At 41.9% G+C, this 25,823-nt stretch overlaps 1 long non-coding RNA gene across 3 annotated transcripts in view; it reads right to left on the bottom strand.

Annotated features, from left to right (window-relative positions):
• Positions 1-1,797: 1,797 nt before the first annotated feature.
• Positions 1,798-25,823, bottom strand: part of LOC107979522 — a 30,435-nt gene continuing 6,409 nt past the window's right edge. The window contains exons 1-3 of one of the 3 annotated variants that reach the window (XR_004768465.1): positions 18,157-18,982; positions 9,773-9,953; positions 1,798-2,059 (exon numbers count right to left, since the gene is read on the bottom strand). This is a non-coding gene — a long non-coding RNA (uncharacterized LOC107979522). Of the gene's footprint in view, positions 2,060-8,680; positions 9,049-9,772; positions 9,954-18,156; positions 18,983-25,823 lie in introns of those variants that run through there. The other 2 variants (XR_004768464.1, XR_004768466.1) reach the window with 2 other exon arrangements.

Raw genomic sequence — 25,823 nt, 5'->3', positions numbered from 1 at the left:
GAAGCAAAGGTAGGCTTAGAGTCACACCTACCTTCCTAGAACTGCTGCTATTGCTGCTGCTGATGGCATCATGATGATGATGATGATGATGATGATGATGATGGTGGTGGTGATGATGCTGGTGGTGATGATGATGATGATGTTGATGTACTTTTCAGGATCTCCAGACCACCTACCCCGCTAACACTCTGTTTCATCTGTGTAATGGGGACAATATCATTGGGACAATACTGTTCACACTGTGGATAAAATATATAGGAATAGCTTACAACAAAATGCATTCTCCACGGTAGTTTCTTATTCAAGGGGAGCATTTGCATTAACTAAAGTCTTTAATCCCAACAGAGAAAAAGAATTCTTTTTAAAAAATAATTCTTACTTACATTCTAAGTATTTTAGCTAAACTCTAGTTCAACTAGCCTAAGAACAAAATCCCCAAGTGATTTTGAAGCCCTGACTGCATATAGATTTTTGAAGTGATTTCTAGGCAGCAAGGAAAATAGTGCACTCTTCTTAGGAAATTAAAAATGTGAGTTTGTGCTGATAAATATTTACTTGGAGCCCTCAAATCAATTATTCTATTCATCTTAGAATTACCAACAAATGAATTTACAACAGCATTTCAACTACTTACTCCACTGGAAACATGGGGTGGGGGAGTGGAATCCTCTCTGTGTATTGTGAGAACAACCAAATAATACTTAATGTTTCGGAGATATTCTAGTCAAGTGTCCCTGGTAATGAGACTGCAAAGGACTTTCCCAAAATGGCCTAATTTATCCATACAGCCCCAAGAATAAAAATCCAGGGCTATAGCATAAGCCTCCAAGTCTTTCTGAATACAAAAATCGATAGCTTGAACTCAAAGAAATAAAAGGACTTAGCAGAAGGCTTCAAATTCCTGAGGTGGGAGTGTTCCACAGATCTCAGCATGCTGACACAGCAATGGGGCAGCTAAGCCAAGGCAGGGAGGCAAGGGGTGGGCATGAAGAAGACAAGAAAAAAAGAAAGAGGGTTCGCACTTCTTTCGGTTTTTTTGTTTGTTTGTTTGTTTGTTTGTTTTGTTTTGTTTTTAATAAAAGATTTCTCAAACTGCTTAGCCCTGGGTAAAGAGTCAACCAAATGGTTATTTTTGAAAAGACTTTTCAAACCCAATGCTGTAACAGAGTTGGGCAAAATGACGTTGTTTGGGGCCTCCAATGGGAAATCATAAATTCTGAGTGATTAATGGTACTTTATGTGCCACTGGCTATTAAAACATTTTTTTTTTCTGTTCTTGAGTCATGACGGAAGCTACAGCTTGAATTTAATTGTTCAATTTGCCTTTTGCTTTCCTGAGTGAGCCAGCATTGGACTGAGGCGCTGAAAGTTTAGACAGTTAGCAAGACCTCAGGGAACCCACGCTGAGTTGAGCCAATGAGGACAGCACTGGAGATTATCTCCAGCCCGTGGAAATGCAGATTCAGAAAAAGCAAGGGTGATTAGAAAGAATGACAGGCTGATGACGAGTCTCCCTTTTAAAATAAAGGGACAAACAGACAGGAAGCTTCCTCGTTGAAGCTTAACTCTTCCTCTTCCCAGTGTTGGAAGATAAGATTATGTGGTCCCCTGGCAGTGCCAGGCCAAGTCTTCTGGGAGGATGCGGCCATGGCATCTGAGGAAAGAAGGTGGAGAGTTCGAGGACATAGAAAGAGCTCTGCTGAGTAAATGATAGGCTGTGCGAATGTTGATGGTTTTCGGCCTCTGCACCTGTAAGAAACTCCCCAGTTTTGGCTATGGGCCTCAGCTCACCAGGACAGTGTTTGTGATGTTTTCACTCAAGCACGTTTGGGTTAGACTTTGAGGAAATCAAACTTGTCTTTTTTCCCCAGTCTTTACAGTGACAGAAGACAGAGTGAAATATAAGACCTGGAGGACGACAGTTGACCATCCTCAAATCTAACCCGGTATTACATTTCCAGGGCTGCTTTTTCTCAGTTGTTAAGTTTTTTCCTATCCAGGTCCAAAACAGAATCAGGTACAAGGTCTGAGGTTCACACAGCAAATATTTTGCTGGGATCTGAAAGAAACAAAAATTACAAACAAAATAAAAATTGCCTGAAGAGATATTGCATTACAGTGCCAACTCCTTCCTATACAGTGATACTATACTCCAGTGCTCTGTACTCAATTGGGACCTTTTCCTCCTGATAAATCTACTAAAAACTTGGGTAAATTTCTCACTGTTTTTCTCTGTGCGAATTTCCTGTAAATGATAAAACTGTAAAACAAAGAGTCATAAGATCTGAATCTTCCTGCTGGGGACTTGATGAAGATAAATGGAGTGTTGACAGGAAAAGATGGAAGAGCCTCCATGACAGAGGCCAAGCTAATTCAAAATGAAAAGCCTTCACTTGACTGTGCTCATGGCTTACTTAAAAACCAATGAAGAGGCAAAGGGAGGGCCCCCTGAAGTCATTTCAGCACCCCTGCTTTCACTCAGCTCTACCCCAACAGCCTCTGAAAACCAGTCAATCATCATTAAACATCGATATTTTTATGGCACTTGGAAGTTTGGGATTCCCAGGACCCCTTTGATAGAGGCCTGCCACCAATTTATAATTCGCAGAATCCCCCTGCCCGGGTTGATTGTTGTTTATGTTGTTGTTCCAGGGTACTGGGAGACGTGTTTTTTGTTTTTTTCCACTTAAAAGAATAAATCAAGTAAAACAGGAATTTCTATTAATTAAAAAGTTCATTTAAAAGGACAGTTTCCTGGGCAGGGTTGACACATGCCTTTAATCCCAGCACTCAGGAATCAGAGGCAAGTGAATCTCTGAGTTCTGAGTTCGAGGCCAGTCTGGTCCACAGAGTTCCAGACCAACCAGGGCTACACAGAGAAACCCTGCCTTGAGAAAACAAAACAAACAAATAAAAAAGAGGAAGGCAGATGCTCTAGAGCAGTGGTTCTCAACCTTCCCAACGCTGCCACCCTTTAAAACAGTTCCTCATGTTGTAATGGAAGATTACTTTCATTGCTACTTCACAACTGTAATTGTGTTACTGTTACAAATTGTAATGCAAATATCTGATATGCAACCCCCATGGGGGTCTAGACCCAAAGGTTGAGAACCGCTGATGTAGCTGATCATTGTCCTAAGTAAGAGGTTAAAAACAGATGATTGCCTCCTGCCTCCTGCTGTCAGAGCTCACTGAGGTAGCCGGGAGATGAAACAGATTAGAGGCAGTCTGGGTTGCCGTTGTCAGATACAGAAACATTCCAAGCAATTCATCTCTTTGTTTATCTCACAGAAGCCTTGGACCTCACTGAGCAACCTCTAGTGTGGCCTTCTCAGAAATAGTGTTCAGGAATAGTCCTCCCCCCAAATTTTATGTCATTGTTAGAAAATAATTAAATGTTCATCTTTTTTGTCTCTGTCTTTCTGTCTGTTATTCCATCTGTCTGTCTCTCTCTCTCTCTCTCTCTCTCTCTCTCTCTCTGCCATGCGCGTGCACGCGCAAAGCACACACACACACACAACACACACACACACACACACACAAACACACACACACACACACACACACACACACACACACACACCGGCGTATTCTCACCCTTGAAAGCACAGATCAAATTTACATTTGCTACAATTTATTATTTCTGATGAAATTAATTTCTGTTTTCACCTCTACAGAACAAGGAGTCTATGTGATGCCTTGCTAAGGCCACCTTGGAAAGGGACCTCTGACAGTTTCCTTACCAAACAAACCAGCCTGATGTTTTCCTGTGTTTGTGTTTGTTCAATTGAGGTTTTGTTGCAGTGGTGTGGGTCTTTCCCCCTTTGTAGCCTCCTTTACTATTTGGCGCCAAAAGGCTACACAGGAATTTTTATCACCATTGGGGGCCTAATATTGTCAGTGAAAAAGTGAGTTCCTGTCCTGGTGCTGAACTGAAAAAGAATAAATGTCTTGGATGTATCAAGTTTCTTTGTCAAGCAAACAGAAATAAAGGGATCCAGTTTACTGGAACAGTCGCAGTGCTCATTAAAATTGATGACTTCGAAGATTCTTCCTTTACCAGGGCCCTCAGCCAAGAATCTGCTGGGCTGTTAAAGACATCATGTTATTGGGGCATTGTAAAACAGACCACTGCTGTTGCCCAAGCTTACCCTGTGGGCTTCAGTGTGCCAGTGGAGAGGCTTCAGGGAGGAACCAGAGGGTGATGGGCACAGTTTTGGCCAAGAGACAGCAATGATAGGGGACCTAATATGCAGCCTGGTGTTTTCTATCCATAAACATCACATTCGAAAAGGAAAGAAAAGGAGCGAGATTAGCATGGGGCGTGGCTTGGTTTTTCTTAGAAATGTACGACTCTGCAGAAGTGTGCCTTTATTTTTGGCACAAATTGCTATAGCAAATTACATAGCTTATCAGATGTGGTTTTTTGGGCTCTGTGGAGAAACCACTGCAGGGACTTGCTCTCTTTGTTCTTTGTTCCCTGTTGGGTATTTGGGATAAAAACAATGTCCTGTTACCATTCAGGAATAGGCTTGAATAATAAGTGTTAACAATATTTGTGATCCAATTAAACTCACATTATGACAACTTAGCATAGGAGATAGGCCTTGCTCCTAAAAGAGGTTTCCATTCTCCCCTAAGAGATGTGAGATAGCAAGTTTGAACATCTGGGCCCCAAACAAGCAAATGTAAACCTTGGAAGAAAGGAAAGGGCAGAACCAGAAGACAGGGTAAGTCAGAGTGATATGCTGACTATTTCCAGTTATCTCATTGCTGAAAAATGGAGAAGGGTAGGTTTAAAACATAATTTTATGAGCAGGAGTTTTCCACCACACAGAAAATTCATGTATGTGTTCATCAACTTATCCATTCATTTATGCAAAGGCAAAGCACTTTAGGGAATGCAAAAGAAATTAGAAAGAAAACAACCAAGACTCAAGGAGGCAAATGAATTCAAAGGAGAATGCATGCTCGGGTAGAAGAACAGAGTGAATGTTCTTCAAAGGAGGGGCATCCAATGACACACATAGGTTTTCAAGGGCTGTGTTGCTGTTGCCGTGGTTGTTTGCCTTAAACCAACCCTTTGCTTGAGTGACTTGTTATGTGGAAATCCAATGCAGAATACAATGAGGAAGGAGAGGAGAGCCCCATTCGTCCTTCAGTTTCCTCTGTCCTTCCACTACAGTCCAGGGCTACCCAAGTATACACAGTTTAAAAGCCACTTACACAAAGAAGGTGTGGGGTGCCAAAAGGAAGGCAGGTAGCACCCTGCCATGGAGACAGCATGCATACAGTGGAATGAAGGGCTGAGTGCTAGATTTTTCAATTACCACAATGAGACCATATACACAAAATAATCTGGATGAAGTCAGTTCACCAGGCTTGGTTAACACCGAACATCTTTAAGAAGGAGAGTGATTAGCTAAAACTGACCACTTAGGAATACTGACGCAACCACCATGTGTTAGTGGGCCAGGAACCCAGAGGAAGCAACTCAAAAGTGGCAGCCCCTCCCAAAGCTACAATATGGGGTACAGCTACTCAGTAGATCTTAGTGACCAAGTGGATATGAAAATTGAAGAAAATGTAGGCTGGTGAGTATCTCAGTGGTTAGCACTTGCCTAATGCATGTGGTCCTGCGTTCAATCCCCAATATTAAAAAAGAAAAAAAAAAAAAAAAAAGCCAGGCGGTGGTGGCCTTTAATCCCAGCACTCAGAAGGCAGAGGCAGGTGGATCTCTGTGAGTTCAAGACCAACTTGGTCTACAACAGCTAGTTCTAGGACAGCCCCCAAAGCCACAGAGAAACCCTGTCTCGAAAAACAAGCAAACAAACAAAAATAATAAAAAAATAAAAAAGGAAAAAAATCAACGCTAAGTAATCAGACTGAATGAGCAATATTTTATATCATACTGTTGTAAGAATCTGAGGTTTTGACTGTGGTCATCATCTCTATTAGTCATTATGTAATTATGTGACTATTTTAAAACTACATCTTTCTAACCCTACATTGCAAAAACCCCATGAATTTTGAGTGCTTAGTTAATATCATAACTTAACATAGAAAACATTAACAGCTCAATTAGAGGTATTTTACATGATCACCGTTATATCACTAAATATAACCTAGCATAGGAGGGAACACATTGTCACTCAAATATTTATAAAATTAAGAAACTCGATAAATGATGGTATTGCAAAAGAGAACTGGATAAGTTTAATTTTTATCCTATTTTTCTTAGACAATGAAGACAGACCTAAATGCAGGTTCCCTGGTCTTGCATAACTCATAGGGCCAAGAGTTGTTGAATGTCAGCGATGGATGTAGAAACTAGGCCAACTGCAAGCAGAACTGCAAGAATTAATTAGCTCACCTGAGAGAGTGAGTTTAAAGACAACAGAGGGGAAGGAGCTATGGATGCTTACGCAAAAGTCAAAGGGAAAACGAGAACAGTCCAAAAGTAAAGAACGCTTCTTTGATGGTAAATTTGGGGTAGCTTGCCAGACACCCACACTTGGGAGACATTTATAGATCATAACAGAAGAAACCCTCTTTCAAAAAAAGTCTCAAAAAATTTTAAAGAATTTTAGAAGAGGAAGTAAAATGTACAATTAATTAAGAGGAGTCCGACCCATATTTAAATACTATCAGATTCCTTTGCTGTATTTATAGAATTGTGGTTAACCGCCTTGTTCCACATGCTAATGGGGCCCTGCTGAGAAACACAGCTTATGACCCACACTTCTCATCACCTCTCCTCTCTCTCCTGATGCCCACTTTCTTCTTAACAACATGATACAGTTCTTCTGCAGTAAAGAAGCCACATCACATCCCCAGATCTCACTAGCAGATCTAATTGTTTTAGCAACTCACCCAAGGCTCTTGGTTTGTTTTTGTTGTTATTGCTGTAGCTGTTGCTTTGTTTTGTTTTGTTTTTTCTGAGGTTGTGTTTTGTTCTATTCTGTTCTTTGGTTATTAAAAAGGAGACAGGGGAAAGGATGGATGAATAAATGACACAAAATCCCTTTGTTGCCAAAGACATCTGTACTCCCCACCATTATTACTCAGACTGTGTAACCCAAACATCTTCTTTTCTAAAAGACAGGGTTGGGACAAGGATATTTTTATAACAAAGTGACAACAGAGACTTTGGATGTAGTATTTCCTCCTAGGAGGAACTACTACGTATATTTTATCTAGAAAGTGAATCGGTACAAATTTGAGTGCTTACGTGTTTAATGTTAAGATGTATATGTATAATACAAATGAAATTTTAAAATTAAGTCTAATGTTGATGGCAAGAGGTCAGAGAAAGAAAACTCCAAGAACTCGTGAGTAGTATTCCTTCAGAAAACCTGCAAGGCACTCACTGAACTCATGCTTCAAAGATTCTTGATCAGAGCAAGGCCAATACAGAGTAAGAGTGATTCTTGCTAAACCTAGACCCTATGTATTATTGAGCTGCCGTCTCTGAAGGCAACTTCTCATCAAGGAAACCTTTGGGGGGATTGTGTACACACACAAAGCATCTTCAGTGTGTTCAGAAGAACAAGGGTCTTGGTCCTGGTCTCCTGAAACTCAGGTGGCTGAGAGCTTCCACCATGGAAAAACTCACTACTTATTATTATTATTATTATTATTATTATTATTATTATTATTGCTTCTCATCTTCTCAAAAACCTAGCAGGCATCTGGCTCAATATTGTTGGCGCTTACTATTTTTTTTTATCAGATGTGGTTCTGAAGTATAAAAATTTTAAATAGGGTGATGGAGAGATGGCTCAGTGGTTGAGAGTGCTTGCCGCTCCTGCAGAGGACCAGAGTCCAATTCCCAGCACCCACATCAGATAGTTCACAACTGCCTATACCTCCATCCGGGAAGATCCAGTGCCCTGTAGGGGCCTTCACAGAGCCACACACATGTGGCATACATGTGCATGCATGAGCATACACACACAATTGCTTAATGGGTTAAAAAAAAAAAAAAAAACCTTAGGTCTGATTTAACCTCATTTTTCCAAGACTAATACCATCCTTTTTGTCTACATTGACATTTTTCCCTCATATTTTGAGGAGGAGGGTTCTCGAGACAGGGTTTCTCTATGTAGCTTTGAAGCCTACCTTAGAACGCTCTCTATAGACCAAGCTGGCCTCAGTGGACCGAGCTGGCCTCAAATTCACAGACATTCACCTGCCTCTTCCCCTGAGTCCTGGGATTAAAGGCGTGTGCCACCACTGCCAGTCAGACATTTTCCTCATTCTAATTCTAAACTGCAATACAGCCAACTGACCTGTCGGACTTATACTAGTCCAATACTCAGCCCAAAGCAGGGAACATCCAAGAATCCTCCTCTAGAAAATTCTTTAAAAAAAAAAAAAATTGAAGGTCAAGAAAGAATTGTCACTGGACAGTGGTGGTGGTGCACGCCTTTAATCCCAGGAAGAGGCAGGTGGCTCTCTGTGGGTTCAAGGCCAGCCTGGTCTACAAAACAGCTAGGGCTACAAAGAGAAAACCTGTCTTGAAGAGAGAGTTGTAGATACTGTGTGTAACACTGAAGGTGTTGGGCATGTCCAACTTACACTGCAAGTCAGGCTGAGACAAATAACTGCAGATACATGATAAAGGAAGAAGAGAATTAAGCTTAAAAAAAAAAAAAAAAAAAAAAAAAAAGCACTAAACACATCACCAGTGCCCTGGTAGACGGAGAACATAATGTGATGGGTGCCATGGCAGGCAAACAGGAAACACTGTGGCATGCTGAGTGCTCTCCGCAGCTAAAAGGGCCTCTGGTATGTCAGGCAAGGCACAGTCAAATCGTGGTTTCAGGTTGTTCTGCACACATCATAGCAGCCCAACCTTTGCCAGTGACAGAGCATGTCACTGTTTCCTAGTTACTCTGTATTGGCTTTCCGTTCTTTCTTTACATGTGCAGTCCTTCTTTTCTATACAATTTGTTATCTTGATCCATGCATCTTCTCCTTCTTCCAAACCTAGAATAAGCTGCTACCCTGATATCTTTCAGGGTCTCTGTGTTCCTCACACTCTTCCTGTGTAGAGATAAGAGGTATCAATCTAGGAGCCAGGAGCCATACACCCTGTTTCTTGAAATGGGGTCTGGAGCTCAAGCTTGCTGATTTGCTTGCTGACTTGCCCCCGGCGAGTGGCCAGCAGATCCCAGGAGCCTGCCTTTCTTCATCTGTCCAGAGCTGGGATGACACATGTGACTCACCATCTCTCCCTTTCCATAGGTGCTGAGGTCTGGACTCACAACCTTGTGCTTATGAGACAACTACTTTACTGACTGAGCCATCACCCCACTCTCTTGTCCCCACTCCCTCATCATCTTTGTAGAAGCCCAGCACATCTAAACATTTTGATAAATGCTGTTGTTGATCAAGGGGTAATTCTCCAGGAAGAGAAAAAAAAAAAAAGTCACACTGTTTATCAGGAGTTAATGGAGTATCCCCAGGCAAGCTCATCACACCTGCTCTCTTAAGTAGCAAGAATTCCTGAGGAATGACTGACAGACCTATCTGGAGCCAGAAAAGGATGTCTGGCCCTTTCTTGACTATCAAGCCAGTTTCCATCGGCCTACTGGTCTGAACCAGTCAAAGTTTCTTCCTGTTTTCTCAGCATGCCACTACCCTTATTGATTCTATGATTCTATGCTTAAAATTTTTCCCCTGATTCAAACAAAGTCATTCTTCATGCCACAGCCTGTGAAACGTCATCCCTGGTCGTCTCAGGGAACTCAAACCCCTCAGCACTTACCATTAATACTGGTCTGTCCCTGGCATCTTAGGTGACTTCCTCTGCAACTGGGAACTTTGTGTTCTGTGAATTGTCTTCTGTTTTTCAGGCTGGTCTCTGAGCACATTGAGACTGCATTGCATTGTAGCATGGCATTGTGACTTTCAGGAATTCAATGTGTGGTAAATGAAATGCACTGTCCCTGAAAGTAGCAGAAACAGTTGTAGTAAAACACACACTTAGTCACATGCATGCATACACACACACACACACACACACACACACACACACACACACACACACCATCATGTGATGGTTACTTTGGGTCTTATTTTAAAATCACAGTAACCATGTGAGGTAGGTACCCACCTCACTTCCATTAAACCAACACAGAAAATTTAAGTATGTTATATATTTTCCCAGGGTTGTTGAGTTAGAACATTGGGCCAGATACTTCTTTGTCACTAAATCAGGACAGTGTAATGCTACAGATGTAATCCTAACAATACAACAGTCCTGTTTTTTTCAAAAAGCCTGTCTCCCCATTCTCCTTGGCCCTTCTGAACTCTGTTCTTCCTTCCTTAAACACTGTTTCCAATAGTGTATTGGAATACTGTATATTGTATCTGTATATTGATGATCTACAGATATCAGAAATAATAGCAGCCTCTACCATCTGGTGTGAATACAGAAACAACAGCCCATTATGTCTCCTAGTCAATGTGTCCTGCAGGCCATTCCACTCATCAGTATGGGGACTTGTTCTTCTGGCCTTCTGAATCAGTCAGAATTGGAACATGTGAATGGATGAAATGTAAAGGCAGACAATACCCAGTGGCAAAATCTACAAGCATCACAATCTATCCACAAGGCTTATGTCACTTGATTCTCACAAGGTCCCTCCATAGACACACAATACAAAGAGTGTGACTATCTGACTGAGGGAAGTTCAGTAATTTACCCAAGGTTAATAAGTTAGCTAGTGATAGAGCATTTAGCAGAATCAAGATTTTTGTTATTTTGTTCAAATTTTTCCCTCATGCTAGCAGAGGAGGGATGGAATTGAATCAAGCCATTCACATGGCAGGATCAACATAAAACACCAGGACCTTCAGCCATGTGGAAAGAAGTTCCTTCATGAGGAGATGGCTCCCAGCACAGCCCTGGGGAAGAGGGAGGAGGGGGTAAGAGGAGGAGGGAGGGGGAAGTAAAAGGAGAAGAGGGGGAGGGGGAATTGACACGTGATACTTTCCTTCAGTGTTCTAGCTCAGAAAACAACATGTTTGAAATGCTGAGGACTCCACATATATTCTGTTAATAATTTACCAACTGAAACCATTAAAGATGTTGACAAAAGCTTTTCCATTTACTATGGGTGTCTATGAGTTATTTGAAACCACTCATTACCTTTATACACTTCTAGGTTATTGCTGAGTGTCCCAGCTCAGAGGCAGCAGCAAAGGCGACCTGGACTGACAGTGGAGACAGCCTGGGTTTGAACACACGACCACCCTGATTCTAAACACAGGCACTTTACCACTAATCCACTAATTCACAAGGCTCAGGCCTGTGGAGGCAAATAGCATATACCAAAGGAGAAAAACAGAACAGGACTGGCTGTGTTGTGAGAGACAATTTAAACTAAAAAGTAAATAATATTGCCTGAAGAGATGGCATTGTCGCTAAAAACTCGACAGAAGTGAGGAAGACAAAAGATTCTCCTAGTCGAATATTTTTGTTCCTTTAGAGCCTTCTAGACGTACAGGGGTTAAAGTTCCTGGCAGCAGCAACCTGGTTCTACTGAGCAGATGCAGTCTTTTGTTTGTTTGTTTGTTTTTTCGAGACATGGTTTCTCTGTGTAGCTTTGGAGCCTATCCTGCAACTCGCTCTGGAGACCAGGCTGGTTTCGAACTCACACAGATCCGCCTGCCTCTGCCTCCAGAGTGCTGGGATTAAAGGCGTGTGCCACCAATGCCCAGCGCAGATGAAGTCTTTGGAGCCATTATTTACAACTAAAAGCACAGCCAAAAAGCAGTGGTCCTCAACCTTTGGGTGGTGACCCCTTCGGGGTCAAATGATCCTTTCACAGGGGTCACCTAAGACTGTTAGACCCCCGAAAACTCAAGTATCCGGGGTCTCAGGCCAGGTTCGCGGTCACCCCAATCACCAGGCGGATTCGAGAGCTTGCTGCAAACTGCACGAGGCTTTATTGTAATTTAACGAACTAACCCCATGTTAGCTCGGGTCTTTCAACCACCCACCATGGCGGACAGCTAGAGAAGACGGCTCCTAAGGTCTCCCCAAAGATCTTATAGGGCAGCGTAAGGGGAGTGTCTAGGGGTACGCACAGGCTCACGATTGGTGTGCCTCCAGGCTTGGAGGGCTTGCCCTGTGTTGATTGGTCAACTGGTTGTTATGGCTCATAGGCCCTCCCAGGGTGGTTGCTATGCTCTCTACGTCATTGCTGTGCGCTTGTCCGTAAAGCACACCCAGAGCCATAAAGCATAGCACCACCAGCTAACTTCTGATTGGTTCCTTGTCACAAGACAGGCATCTGACTTTCTGGTTTCTAGGACAAGGTCATAGAAGCACATGTTTAACCATTATGGCTGCCAAAAGGGAAGCCGGTTCCTTCATTCCCCCATTTTCTTTTCTGGAAATTCCAATCATGGAATTGCTGTCTCTCTAGCATCCCCATCAGGGAGTGATAGATATTGGCATCCCCATGCAAGGGAGTTCCTTTTGACTTAGCATTTTAACCAGGGAAAATGGACGGCGAAATTCTTTCCAAACTGCTTCCTGCTGACTTTGGGACGAAGTTAGGGACCCCAGAAGGTTGAAATGCTAGTCAAAAGCAAAAAGGAATTTAGGCAATGGGGAATTCATCAGGGGCTTCTGGTTAGCAGACACTGTTGAAGAGACAGGGGGTGTCCATATCAGCTGACTGGTTCACATCCACAGCAAGTCTAGGGCTCGCAGTCTACTTAGAACAGTCTGTAGTCAGCAACTGATACTCAGATGTCAGCCAGAAGCAGAAACCTGTTTAAGACATGTTTAAACTAGGAACAGAGGTTAAAACTTATTTACTGAAGCCCACAGTGCAGAAAAAGCAGATATCTGTTTAAACAGCAGGAACATATTTATAACTTTGAGTCCTAGCAAAAACTGTAGATTTGGGCTATAAGCATGTACATTTTTTTTTCTGTCCAGAGAGCCAGGTATGGATTGGACAGAGGTGCCTTTGGCCTGATGAAAAGCCCTTTAAGTTTGTACTTAGATGACAACCAAAATAAACTTAAAAACTTTGAGCTTGTGCCTGAACTATTTTATCAGCTAACATACTGACTAGTCTATAGTGGATCTGACTGCCTGATGCTGTCAAGCTGACAACCAGTAATATTTCAGAGATCTGAGAAGGGTATATTTTATCCGAATCTACTAAAAAGTGACAGAAGCCAGTCAGAAGTAAGTCTATATACAGTTAGCCAAACCCAAGTTTCTCCATTACCGCTGGAGGCAGGTGTCTCAAAGACCAGCAATCCTCGCCAGGCCTATACTGTGAGAGTTTTTTTCCTCTCTGTGGAAGAGGGACATGGAAAAGACTGACCTTGTTTTGTCTAGGCAAAGGGGTGCAATCAATTTTCCAGTGTCCAGCAGCTTTGTCCACAGTCTCGGCTAGGTTCTGGCAGGCGGCAGGTATCACATCTGAGCATCTTGCTCACTGGTCCAGGTGCAGGAACTGGGTTGCCTCATAATCTTCTTTGGAGACTTTGGGTCACTGTCAGGATCTGGCAGTCTGTCTGACATTTTAAACTTTAAAGATAACAATTTAAATGCCATATTCTGAAGATCTCTGAAGCATTAGAGGTCTGTTTGTCTGTTTTAGTTACTTGCCTTAAGCATACAAGAAGCACACAGGTGGCTAGTTAAAGTCTTTCTGTAATACAGCTGAACTTAAAACTGTATAGAGCTACCTTATATTCCTTAAACAGTAGCTTAACTTCTTTTTGAGACAGGGTTTTTCTGTGACTTTGGAGCCTGTCCTGGAATTCGATCTGCCGGACCAGGCAGGCCTTGAACTCATAAAGATCCATCTGCCTCTTCCTCCCGAATGGTGGGATTAAAGGCGTGTGCCATCTACACCCTGAGCTTAAAGGTGTGTGCTATCAACATCCTAAACTTAACTTCTGAAAACACAAACTGTAACAGATTAGCATCTTTTATAAAACAAGAACTTTACATTGTCAGGCTTTGCTTAGAAATAATTCTAAATTGAAGCTCTTTAAGTACAAACATTAATAAAAACAAACATTTGAAAACTGGTTTTAAAAAGAAATTTAAATTCCCTTAAGGTCTTTCTGTAATATATAGAAGCATTAACATTTTAAATCTTAATTGAAAAACTTGTTTTTAAGATGGTACCTCTAATTTCCATGCGGTCATCTTTAGTCAAGATGGCGGTTTAAGTATTCTTTTTTAACTTTAGCAAAATGGCGACTAGTCAAGTCATGTGACCAGTTGGCCATGTGCTGGCTAAACCAGGAAACAGAACATTTTAAAACAAATATACATAAATTACTTGAGAAATAAACAGGACTTTTTAAAACAGAATTAGCTTAATATGGTTAAAATTTTAACTTATATTACCATTTTTAAAATTTACTGTTTGTAGACATGAGAAACCATAGCACAGTTTACAATTTTTTTTTTTGGCTTGTAACAACCTTTTCTCTGACCTTCGACAACTTTCCTTTGACCTTCTACAATTTACTTTAACCCTCTATAACTTTCTGTAACAATCTTTTTCTCTGACCTCCAACAACTTGCTTTAACCCTCTATAACTTTTACCATTTGTTTTAACTCTCTTTAACCTTTTATTTTATTTTTTTGACTTTCTTAGACATTTTTAGACAATTTTTTTTTATTATTTAAGTTTTTTACATTTTTTTCTTATTTTTTAGTTAACATAAAAATTTTGTCAAAGTCCCTTTTATAGTTCTTAATAACTTTAAGGCCATTTAGATGTCCGGATCAGGCCAGATAAGTTCATACGCTCTAGCTCCATGTGGCTCAAGGCAGAGAGACCTGGGGTAGGGGTGCTGCTGGTAACCCCAGACCCTAGGCCAATACAGGGGTGGGAAAAAGACTCCTGCGGCCCCCCTGCATACCATGTGTGTAGAGCACAAAGAATGCCGGGCAGCTAGGCAAATGGCAGGGACCCATGGGACCGGCAAGTGGGGATAGGGAAAGACTCACCTACATGGGCCAGGCTCAGCTGTAAGGGCTGCAGCAGTGGTTCGAGTTCAGAAAAGCAGCATCGGGGGACTCCAACATAACACATTCTAACCCGTGACACATGGCAGAACTCCTTTCCCGTGCCATGTGCTTAGGGCAACAAGAAAAGACCCCTGACCCATGCATGCCACGTGCATGGGCAATGTGGGACAGAAAGAGATGCTTAAGAAACACATAACACAAATGACAGCACATTAGACAGCACAAACATTAGACAGGACAAACCGCGGCAAAGAAATGGTGCCCCAAACCAAAATTACAACCAAACCTTGGACTTTCATCCAGGGTGGAACCAAGGTTCTCGCAAGTCTGCTTACCCTATGGTTCAATTACAAATTCTGCGCAGATCAAATACAAATTACAAATTCTGCGCAGATCAAATCAAGCAACCCTCGGACTTTCATCCAGGGCAGGACTTTAGGGTCATCCCCAGAAGTCCGAATTACAAATACAAATTCTGCGCAGATCAAATACAAATCATGGCACCAAACCAACAACACAGCAAGAGACAAAACAAGAAACATAGAACATTGAACATATATAAATTGCGAGCTCTAATCATCTTACCTCCAAGATCGAATCCACTCAGGTGAAGGGTGGTCGCAAATCGCGGACGAGCCCCCAAAATGTTAGACCCCCGAAAACTCAAGTATCCGGGGTCTCAGGCCAGGTTCGCGGTCACCCCAATCACCAGGCGGATTCGAGAGCTTGCTGCAAACTGCACGAGGCTTTATTGTAATTTAACGAACTAACCCCATGTTAGCTCGGGTCTTTCACCCACCCACCATGGCGGACAGCTAGAGAAGACGGCTCCTAAGGTCTCCCCAAAGATCTTATAGGGCAGCGTAAGGGGAGTGTCTAGGGGTACGCACAGGCTCACGATTGGTGTGCCTCCAGGCTTGGAGGGCTTGCCCTGTGTTGATTGGTCAACTGGTTGTTATGGCTCATAGGCCCTCCCAGGGTGGTTGCTATGCTCTCTACGTCATTGCTGTGCGCTTGTCCGTAAAGCACACCCAGAGCCATAAAGCATAGCACCACCAGCTAACTTCTGATTGGTTCCTTGTCACAAGACAGGCATCTGACTTTCTGGTTTCTAGGACAAGGTCATAGAAGCACATGTTTAACCATTATGGCTGCCAAAAGGGAAGCCGGTTCCTTCAAGACCACTGGAAAACACAGATATTTACATTATGATTCCTAACAGTAGCCAAATTACAGTTACAAAGTAACAACAAAAATGATTTTATGGTGGAGGATTACCACAGCATGAGAATCTGTATTAAAGAGCCATTTAGGAAGGAACTACATTAGGAAGGCTGAGAACCACTTGTCATAGAGCATCTGTTGTTTCAAAGTTCTAGGCACCTTGCTCCAAGTATCTAAAACTGGCTGCAACAACGAGAGTGTGTGCTATTGTGTGCAGCTTGAAGCTGAGTTTCAGAAGTACCACTGTGGCTAAAATTCTCACTCCATGCCATGTGACCCTCTTTGTACTGTGCCAGATCTTGTAGGCTAGCTTCTCCAGTGTGGCCCTCAGGTGGCTACTGAAGTGTCTGTAGCACAAGGAAATGATAAGGGCCAGAACAAGGAAGAAAATATCTAACATTTGTATCTAAAAAGGAGAGGGGGGGAGGAAGGAAGGAAGGAAGGAAGGAAGGAAGGAAGGAAGGAAGGAAGGAAGGAAGGAAGGTAGGAAGGAAGGAAGGAATAAAGAAAGAAAAAAGAAGGAAAGAGAGAGAGGAAGGAAGGAAGAAGAAAGAAAGGAGGGAGGGAGGGAGGGAAAGAAGGAAGGAAGGAACAAAGAAAGAAAGAAAGAAAGAAAGAAAGAAAGAAAGAAAGAAAGAAAGAAAGAAAGAAAGAAAATAAGTTTTCTAAAGAGTTTGGTCAAACCCTGTCACAAGCTAAAGCATGAACCCAATCACTTAGCAAGGCCTGTGCTTGGCTTCAGCATCACTCCCTTCAGGACACAGTCCCTGGGGCTGCCTTCAAGCATGTGGGCATTCTGAGGAGGGTAAACAATTTAGAGGAGGTGAGAGGTCAGTTTTTTAGAAAACAAGCATTATCTCCCTCATCAAGAAGCCTACTATCTTCTTCTCCATGACTCAGTTGCCTCGTGTCATAGGGCAAGAACTAGACTAGAGGTCCCCTCCTACACCCAAAGGTAACAAGTCACCTCCACTTCATGTTAGAATAAAAGGATTGAATGATATAATAGATTTCTCTGGAAAATAAAAAAGCTCTATTATCAGAAAGATAAACTGAAGCAGAGAAAGACAGTAAACAGTTCATCACCCTGCATCTCCCTCACCATGTCCCCACCAAGAATCCAAGGAAGAGAGCTATGATTTCCCCCAAATTCTTAAGTCCAGTAAGTAAACTATGCCTGCAACAGCAGCTACCAAACCGCAGTGTGCCACCACATGTCGCACGATAAAGACCTACTCAGGCGTTGGAGAAAATACTTGAATTTCTATTAATAATCTATGTTACCCTTTTATTTATATGTGTATTGCTTTATATAATTCGCATGATGCATTATGAAAGTAGCACAAGAAAGTGATTGACAACTACACAGAAAGAGAGGGGAGCAGATAACCTCAAAAAATTTTTATTTTTGAGAATGTAATTCAATTACATTTCTCCCTTCCCTTTCTGTCTTCTGGACTTTTTTCATATACCCCTTCAAATCCAGGGCCTCTTTTTTTCACTAGTTGTTATTGTATGTATGTGTAGATAATTTTTATTTTGTACAAAAAAATGCATAGCTAAGGGTTTTTCAAAGCGTGTGTGTAAAGCCCCAGCAACACGTACAAAACAACCACCTCCAAACAAAACAAACAAAACCCACTAGTATTTCGACGGCTTCAACTATACCACAGAAGTGGAAGAAAAAACCACTCCATGCAGAAACCCACACAACTGGATTTGTGACTAGCCCGCACTGATAAAGGGGTCAGAGTGCTCCACCGTGCAGCAAAACAGATTCCAGGCTAGTCGTTTACGTGCTGATCTTCCACAGGCTCTGAGCTGTTTACCAGGCTTCTACCATCGCGTTCCTCCCCCACCCCCACCTCTAAGTCCTCCTACACTGAGAGGTGTTGGGCCTGACCTATCAACAGCAACACAAACGTATCATCCTACAGAATCAGAAGACAGAGGTTTTCCTCGCTCGCTGAACAGATGTGCATCCTTGAACAGGAAGTTGGAGAGGGCGCCAACGCTCCTGGGGTCTGGCACTGAGGAGGCACTGATGAAGATGTGGTACCAAAGAGTAATAGGGGCTAAAGAAGAAAAAGGCAAAAAGTAGCCACTGGGGCAGAAGTCGGGAAACCGGAGCTAGATAGGAAGGAATGTGTGAGTCATGAAGGAGAGAGGAACAGGTCAGGCTTCTTTCATTAGAAGGAAAAAAAAAATGGTGAACTCCTCAAATGCCTATCTAAGGAAAATGATGCCGGCGAAGGCAAAAGTTTCTCTTTGGATTCCGTGTTCCTATCTCTACTTCCCTCTGGCTTCACCAGGCTGGAAAGATGTAGTCTGGGTGTGACCTGGCACTCACTGGAACGCAGTTTTCCCTGGACACACCAGTCTGCCCATCCCAGTACACCTAGGGACACAGAACAGGGAAATGTGCAACCCTCACAGCCGCCCATGAGTTTGAAAGTAGATGTGGGGGTGGGGCGTGGGGGAGCCAAAGGAGCAATCGACAATGCTATCCTCGGAGAGTGAGTCTGGAAGAACTGTTCAGTCCTACATACATGTCACTCAGGTTTAAAGGGGTTTAGTAGATGAGTTTATCCCACAATCGGCTATAAGCAAATTGTAACCTAATCCCTAAATTAATTCCAACAAGTCCATAATTCAAAGGTCATAAAGTTCTGCTGAGAAAAAAAAAGTTTCTTTCTTTCCACTCCCACTTTTACTTCTTCCAGCTTAGACAAAGGTTTTCTGCTTTGACTGTCCCAGGCAGTGCAGAAAAAGTATCTGTGTTGATAATGACTCAGCACAAGGGCTCTTGAAGGTTTCTTGTTTTGTTTTGTTTTGGTTGGTTGGTATTTTTTCCCTACTTTCAGAAGAAACATGGCCAGATTGCTTAATTGTTCCTTCCTGAACCAGAAGGGCAAGATTAGAGACTTGACAGATACAGAGAAAATGGTTTTTTGTAAGATAAACAAGGATTTTTGCCATCAAAATAGGAAACTCTTCAAAGAATTAGGTGCTTAGTCCTGTCAGTTAAAACAGCTAAGGGAAGGAGTGGGAGAGAGAGTTCATCTATATCCAGAATTCTTAATTAAATGGCTAAGAGCAAAACAAAACAAAGAGAAGAATAGCCTTAACAGCCAAGCCTTGTGTGTTCGAGTTGAGCAAGGAAAAAGGGACTTTGGACCGAAGTTGCAGGAACCAGCGAACCATCCTAAACCAGTGTGCTCTTAGTAGAAGCAGTTAGCCACTCTTCTGGAAGCTTCCTTCACTGTTGAGTAACTACTGACAGTTCAAAGCTAATTTTGAAAATAAATACAAAAGTTTTAAAGACAGATGCTTAATCATTTGTAAGTCGTACAAAGGTTTCCCCTATAATGAACACTTCAGGTGAGTCTAGACTCAACTTGAAACACAAAGCCCCTTTTCCTGTTTACCCACGTTTACCTTCTCTCTCACACCAAAATGCTTCCCAACCAACTTTAACCAGACATGGCTAGATGCAAAAGAAAAAAACAAACAAACAAACAAATAAAAAGAATGCCAAGAGATTACCTTTTCAATGTCACTAATAATGAAATGGGAAGAAGAAAAAATAAATCAGCAAATTTAAGTACTATATAATGCTGAGGGGGCTGTGACATGAAGGTGGTCACCTGAAGGCTCCTGGCTGGAATATAGATCTTTCTGTCCCTGTCATGTATCTCTGTCAAAGCACCTTTTCATTTGTAACTAAATTCACTGTAATTCACATACATGGTTGATTAAAATTATCTTTTTTCCCCCTCTTTTTAAATTTAAAGCTAACTTGGATGTTGATTACATGTTTAAGTAGATTCCACCTCAGCAAGTGTTGTGAAGACTCCTGGGGAAGCTGCAACTGAAATAAACTCACTTGCCAGGGGCCCATGGGCTAAGGTCCATCTGGCCAAGTTGCAAAGATTAAATTAGAATGACCTTTCATTCCTTTTTTGATACTGAAGCCAGAAAAACTGAAGTAAAGGATAAAAAGAGAGAAGGGAGGATGGATAAGGAGAGCAAGTTTGTTGTTGGTCTGTCTTCAATGTTACATATTCCTCCCTTTAATCAATGTCTTTAAGGTGAATGTCAGTTTATAAAAATAGCAGAGTGATGCTCAAAATCTCAGATGCCAATCAACTGCTTGCTCTCTCTGCTCCCTTTCCTTTCTCCATAGCACACCTTTAAATCCAGCACTCAGTAGGAAGAGGCAGGTGGCTCTCTGTGAGTTCCCAGACAGCCTGGTCTGTATAGTGAGTTCTGGGACAACCAGGGCTACGTAGAGATACCGCCTCAAAATACAGAAGAGAAAAGGGCTAGTAATTTCTGGAGCAGTAGTTTCCTGGACAACTATGACAGCTGAGTTCACTAAGAGGTGTGTATCTCCAGCTGAGTTCACTAGGGTGTATCTCATAGCCATGCTCACCATGGTGAGCTCTCCAGATCCAACAGCAAAATACACACCTGGGTCACAACTAGCCCTATGGCCTGATCATCTGTCATGTTTGGATGAAGCAAAATGGACAGAGACTCAAGTTGTAGACAATATGTGAGTCATAACAAGCATATCTCATCTCTTATTAGACTTGTTAATGCCTTTACAGAAGGCCTGCATGAGAGTCTTGGCTTAGCTGTTGTTACTTAAGGTATGATTGGGCCAGGAACTCAAGGATTCTTAACTGAGTCCAAGAAAAGAAATGTAAACACTCAATCATAGGCACAGAGGGCTCATCATATAAATCCAAGCAACTAAGAAAAAAAAAAAAAAGACAATTCAAAAGAAATACACAGGAGATCACCACGTAATTGTTAGTCATTTAAAAAGGTAACCCAGAAATAATATGCAAGCTACTGCAAAAGTATGTGTTTTCTGAAGACGAGAGGTCACAGCCCTCTCTCATTGTGTACATGGAGATATAAACACAAGCTCAGGATCAAGTCTGAGAAGCACAGCTCATGGCAAAATCAAATTGAACCCTTCCAACATCCTTCAGCTTTTTTGAGCTCACCCGGCAGACACACGTCGGGTCATCTTCATTATAATAACAGTCAACGTTTTTCCAGAGCCAATTATGTGCCAGGCCCAATTGCCCAGTGAAGTATGGTTTCCTGCCGTTGGCAGTTGACAAAACTGCATGCAGCTCATGGGGATGAAGTAACTATTCTATGATCCTTAGAGCTGGAATTTGAACCAGGGTCTGATTTCAAGAGCCCATGAAGTTAGTTACTTCTGCATGCTTTCTTTATAAACACACTGTCTTGGGGAAGTCCATGACCACCATCACTGGAACTGCTATGCTGGGTTAGGTCCATCTCTATGTTTAGGAGTTACTTATTCTCATTCCTAAGAATCTGCTAAACACAGATATAAACATTTTCACAGTCATGCTTAGGGTGATGAGGACAATAATTCATTTCTTATTATCTCCTTTCTGCATCTTACATGGTTGTCATTTTTTCATGAATAGTGAGTAACTTTTGTATCCATTTTAGTTACACTGGTTATTAACTCCCTTATTCTATTAACCTTTATTCTTTAAGACTTTCTCCCAAAATTCCATTTTTTTAAAGATTTCATTTATTATGTATACAACATTCTGCTTCCATGGATATCTGCACATAAGAGGGCACCAGAGCTCATAACGGATGTTTGTGAGCCACTATGTGGTTGCCGGGAATTGAACTCAGGACCTCTTGAAGAGTAGTCAGTGCTCTTAACCTCTGAGCCATCTCTCCAGCCCCCAAAATTCCATTTTATTTTTATTTTTTCTGTTTTTTTTTTTTTTTTTCAAGACAGGGTTTCTCTGTTTAGCCTTGGCTGTCCTAAACTCACTTTGTAGACCAGGCTGGCCTTGAACTCACAGAGATCCACCTACCTCTGCTCCCAAGTGGAAGGATTAAAGGTGTGCACCACCACTGCCTGGCAAATCTCCATTTTCATCTGCTCTATTTGTGCAATCCCCTCCTTTCTCTAGGTTCTTCCTAAAATAATTTGGCCTGAATGGCCCATAAATGCAAATAAATGTAAAAATGTATCCTAATCATAGCTCAACAGGACAGCGTATATTTTCAGTTTTGTTTTGCTGTGTTTTGGCTTTTCCTGGAAGAGTTTCCTCATTGACTCATATTCCCTTCCTTAAAAACTGTTCTGGATTTTCAGTTTCTTTCCTGGTTTCCATTCCCTTCATCTTCTCCAGGTTTGAGAAAGCCCCATGGAGAGCAGGAAGGCACACAAGTTCTGAGTCAGGCTCCCTAGGTTTAAATCAGGCTCTGATGCTTAATACCTGATTAAATTAACCTCTTGTGGTCTCAGTTTTATCACTCACAAAAGGAGGATTAAAGGGGCTCCAATTCCATAGGGTGGTTGCAAGGCTAAGGAAAGCAATAGATGCCAAATGCTAAGGGTTTTTTATTGTGGTTCTTGTTCTTATTCTTGTTCTTTTGAGACATGCTCTCACTGAGTAGACCTTGACTGGCCTAGAACTCACTATGTAGACCATCCTGTCCTCCAATGCAGAAATCCACCTACCTCTGCCCCCTGGCTGATGGGATTTAAAGCATGTACTGTACCACCTGACTAAAGCCAAATGCTTAAAACAGAGGTGGTAGATGGTATGCTGTGAATGAATATTAGTTTTTACTATTACCTAAAAACTCTTGAACATCCTAGTTGCCACTCTTGGGCCCCAATTGTATAAATGTATGAATTTCCTGCATTTATCTTTTTGATGTGTCTCCCACTCGAAGAAAATTTTGTGTCAATCACACATTTGAGGAATGTAGATTTTCTAATAGACCAAAAATCATTTATAGAGTCTGGTTAAACCCAGAGCTTGAACACTGTTCCTTTGTTTCTCCACAATGAAGCCATCTCCCTTCCCTACCTTTTATCCAAGTTTCTAAGCTGGTTTCCCCAACTTGGAGTAGTGAACCTCCTTTCCCAGGAGAAATGAAACATTTCCCAGGATACTCCATAGAAAACTGAACTATCAAATACAATATGAAGCTCTATATATGTATTATCACCACTTCTCTCTCTTATCTGCAAGCAAATTTGTGTCATTGTGTAAGGTATTTATTTGAAGCTAGTTAAGTGTCTACTAATGAACCCTTGTTTTTCTCTTCTCTGCATCGTGCTTAATGATCTTAAATGGGACAATCAGATTCTAAGTCTCCTGGATCTGAACAGATTTAGTCTTGGTTCTGACTCTGAATTCTTGGTACCAATTCCACCTTATGTGAGATTGTAGATCCAGCCACAAAGTTCTCCAGTGACCGAGAGCTCCTTTAGATCGCCGAGGAGCCGCCCTTGCTAACTCAGTCTGTTTGTGATGGGCCCGTTTAAGACAGAGCAATGAACTGAATTTAAATAACATTTGAACAAAGAATAGAGGGAAATAAAAAACAATAAACAACAACAATATCAAAGGAATCCCCCAACCCCCCCACCCCACCCCCACCCCCCCCCCCCCCCCCCACTCCACCCCCCACCCCCCCACCTCCTGCCTCTTAGATCACCTTCAGCTTCACAGGGTAACTGAAAGGAAATGCCCAGATTGCTAATATGGCTCAGCCCTCCTACACTTCCCCCTGCCACTGTCAACATATCGTTCCAGACTGGTACATTTTATTAACAGTCTATAATGACAATAATAATAATAACAATCCGTAATCAGTCTTAGACTTGGCATCACTATTGCCATATCCAGGGTTCACATGAGGGCTCGTATTACGGGGATTTGGTAAAATGCATGTGTGATAGATAACTTGTCCTTCACCGTAGTATCGTACAGGGCATTTCACTTCTCTGTAGGTTATCAGTGCTCCACCTCTTCACTCTTCCCTTCCTCTGTGCCTCATAGCCATTGATCATCTCAATGTCTCTGGGGCTTTCCTCTCCCAGAATCATATAGCATGTAAACTTATATCCTATTTCCATAGGCTACTTAGTATGTATTTTAGTACCTATCATGGTTTTTCATTGATCAATGAACATTTGTTTCTAGTGCTAGATATTATTATACATGTAACTATATATTATAACATTCCATTGTCTGGACATACCACAGTTTATCCATTCATCTATTGAAGAATCTCTTTGTTGCCTCTGAGACTTATGAATAAGGCTGCTATAAATAACTGTTTGCAGATTATATATGTGGCAATTACTTTGCTCTTCTCAAAGAGTAACCTAGTAATGAATTTGAGGTCCTTTTATATTTTAGCCATCATCATACCCTAGACAAATTCCTTGTGCAGTTTATCATTTGTTGAACTAAATATGAGGATGAGAAAAGAGAATGTATCTCAGACTCCCAAGAGCTCATGTTCCCACAGAGATGCCCAAACAAAACAGAACTAAAATGATTTTAAGATCATGGTGGTGATTTGATACTATGAATAATTATCTGGGAAATATAATATAGAACATGACATTTCCTAGTTGAGGATCTCTCTATCACTTTTGAACTTAGAAATGTTGGATCATCCAGACCCCATGAACCTGGGTGTCAGTGAGGAGGCCTTGGCAATCTATGGGGCCTTTTGTAGTAGATCAATATTTATCCCTAGCATAGGAATGGACTTTGGGAGCCCATTTCACATACAGGGATACTCTCTCAGCCTATATACACGGGGAGGGGGAGGGGGGATAGGCCCTATCCCAAAGGACATGATAGACTCTGAAGATCCCCATGGAAGGCCTCACTCTCCCTGGGAAGTAGAAATGGTATGGGATAGGTAGGGTGTTAGTGAGGGGCAGGGAAGGAGGGAAGGGAAAAGGAACTGGGATTGACATGTAAAACAATCCTGTTTCTAATTTAAATTTTAAAAAATGAAAAGAAAAAAGAAGAAATGTTGGATCATCAACTGTCTCCACTGAACAAGAGCTTTTGCTTTGGTAGATTCTCTAGAGCACAATCAAGAAATTCTCCCACCAAGGCAAACAGCCACACTGGGTAAACAGACTAAAGGGATGAACTGTAATCTCAGCAGCTGAGCAGTATTGAGGTATCGAGTTGGATCAGGCTGTGGTAACAAAATACCATAAGCCCAGTAGCTTAAATAATAGGAATGTATTTTTCACATTTCTGGAGGCTGGCAAGTCTAAAGATCAAGGTGCCTGCCAATTCATTTCCCCACTAGACTTCTTTTCCTGGCTTCTGAATGGTTCTGTTTTCCTGTTGTGTCCTTTTGAGCCTTGGAGAGTGAGAGGTCTCTCATCTTCTCTAAAGGACATGGCTGGGCCCATCCTTATGACCTCATCTGGTCTGAGATCCTCATGGCATTGTAGAAGGGTAGAACACAGCAATTGTTAAGAGTGGGGAGCTGAGCTCAAACATTCACTCTCTCACAATAAATGTTAGCATCATGCCCAAACATGCTTAGGAATGCTTTATCCTGTGTGCAGCAGTCAGACTTTGCACTGCAATCAAGATTCTAGTCCCATTGGAGGTACTTTTGCCTGTTTTCTGGGAGTCAACCAAATGGAAGCATCCAGATGAGTCTCCAGCATTGAGCAGCCTGGACACCATAACTTATTGCTGTCTTCCTATGACAATT

The sequence above is a fragment of the Cricetulus griseus genome, chromosome 2 (genome assembly GCF_003668045.3).
Source record: "Cricetulus griseus strain 17A/GY chromosome 2, alternate assembly CriGri-PICRH-1.0, whole genome shotgun sequence".
In the NCBI taxonomy this organism is placed as follows: Eukaryota; Metazoa; Chordata; class Mammalia; order Rodentia; family Cricetidae; genus Cricetulus; species Cricetulus griseus.
This window is presented reverse-complemented; position numbering and strand designations above follow the sequence as displayed.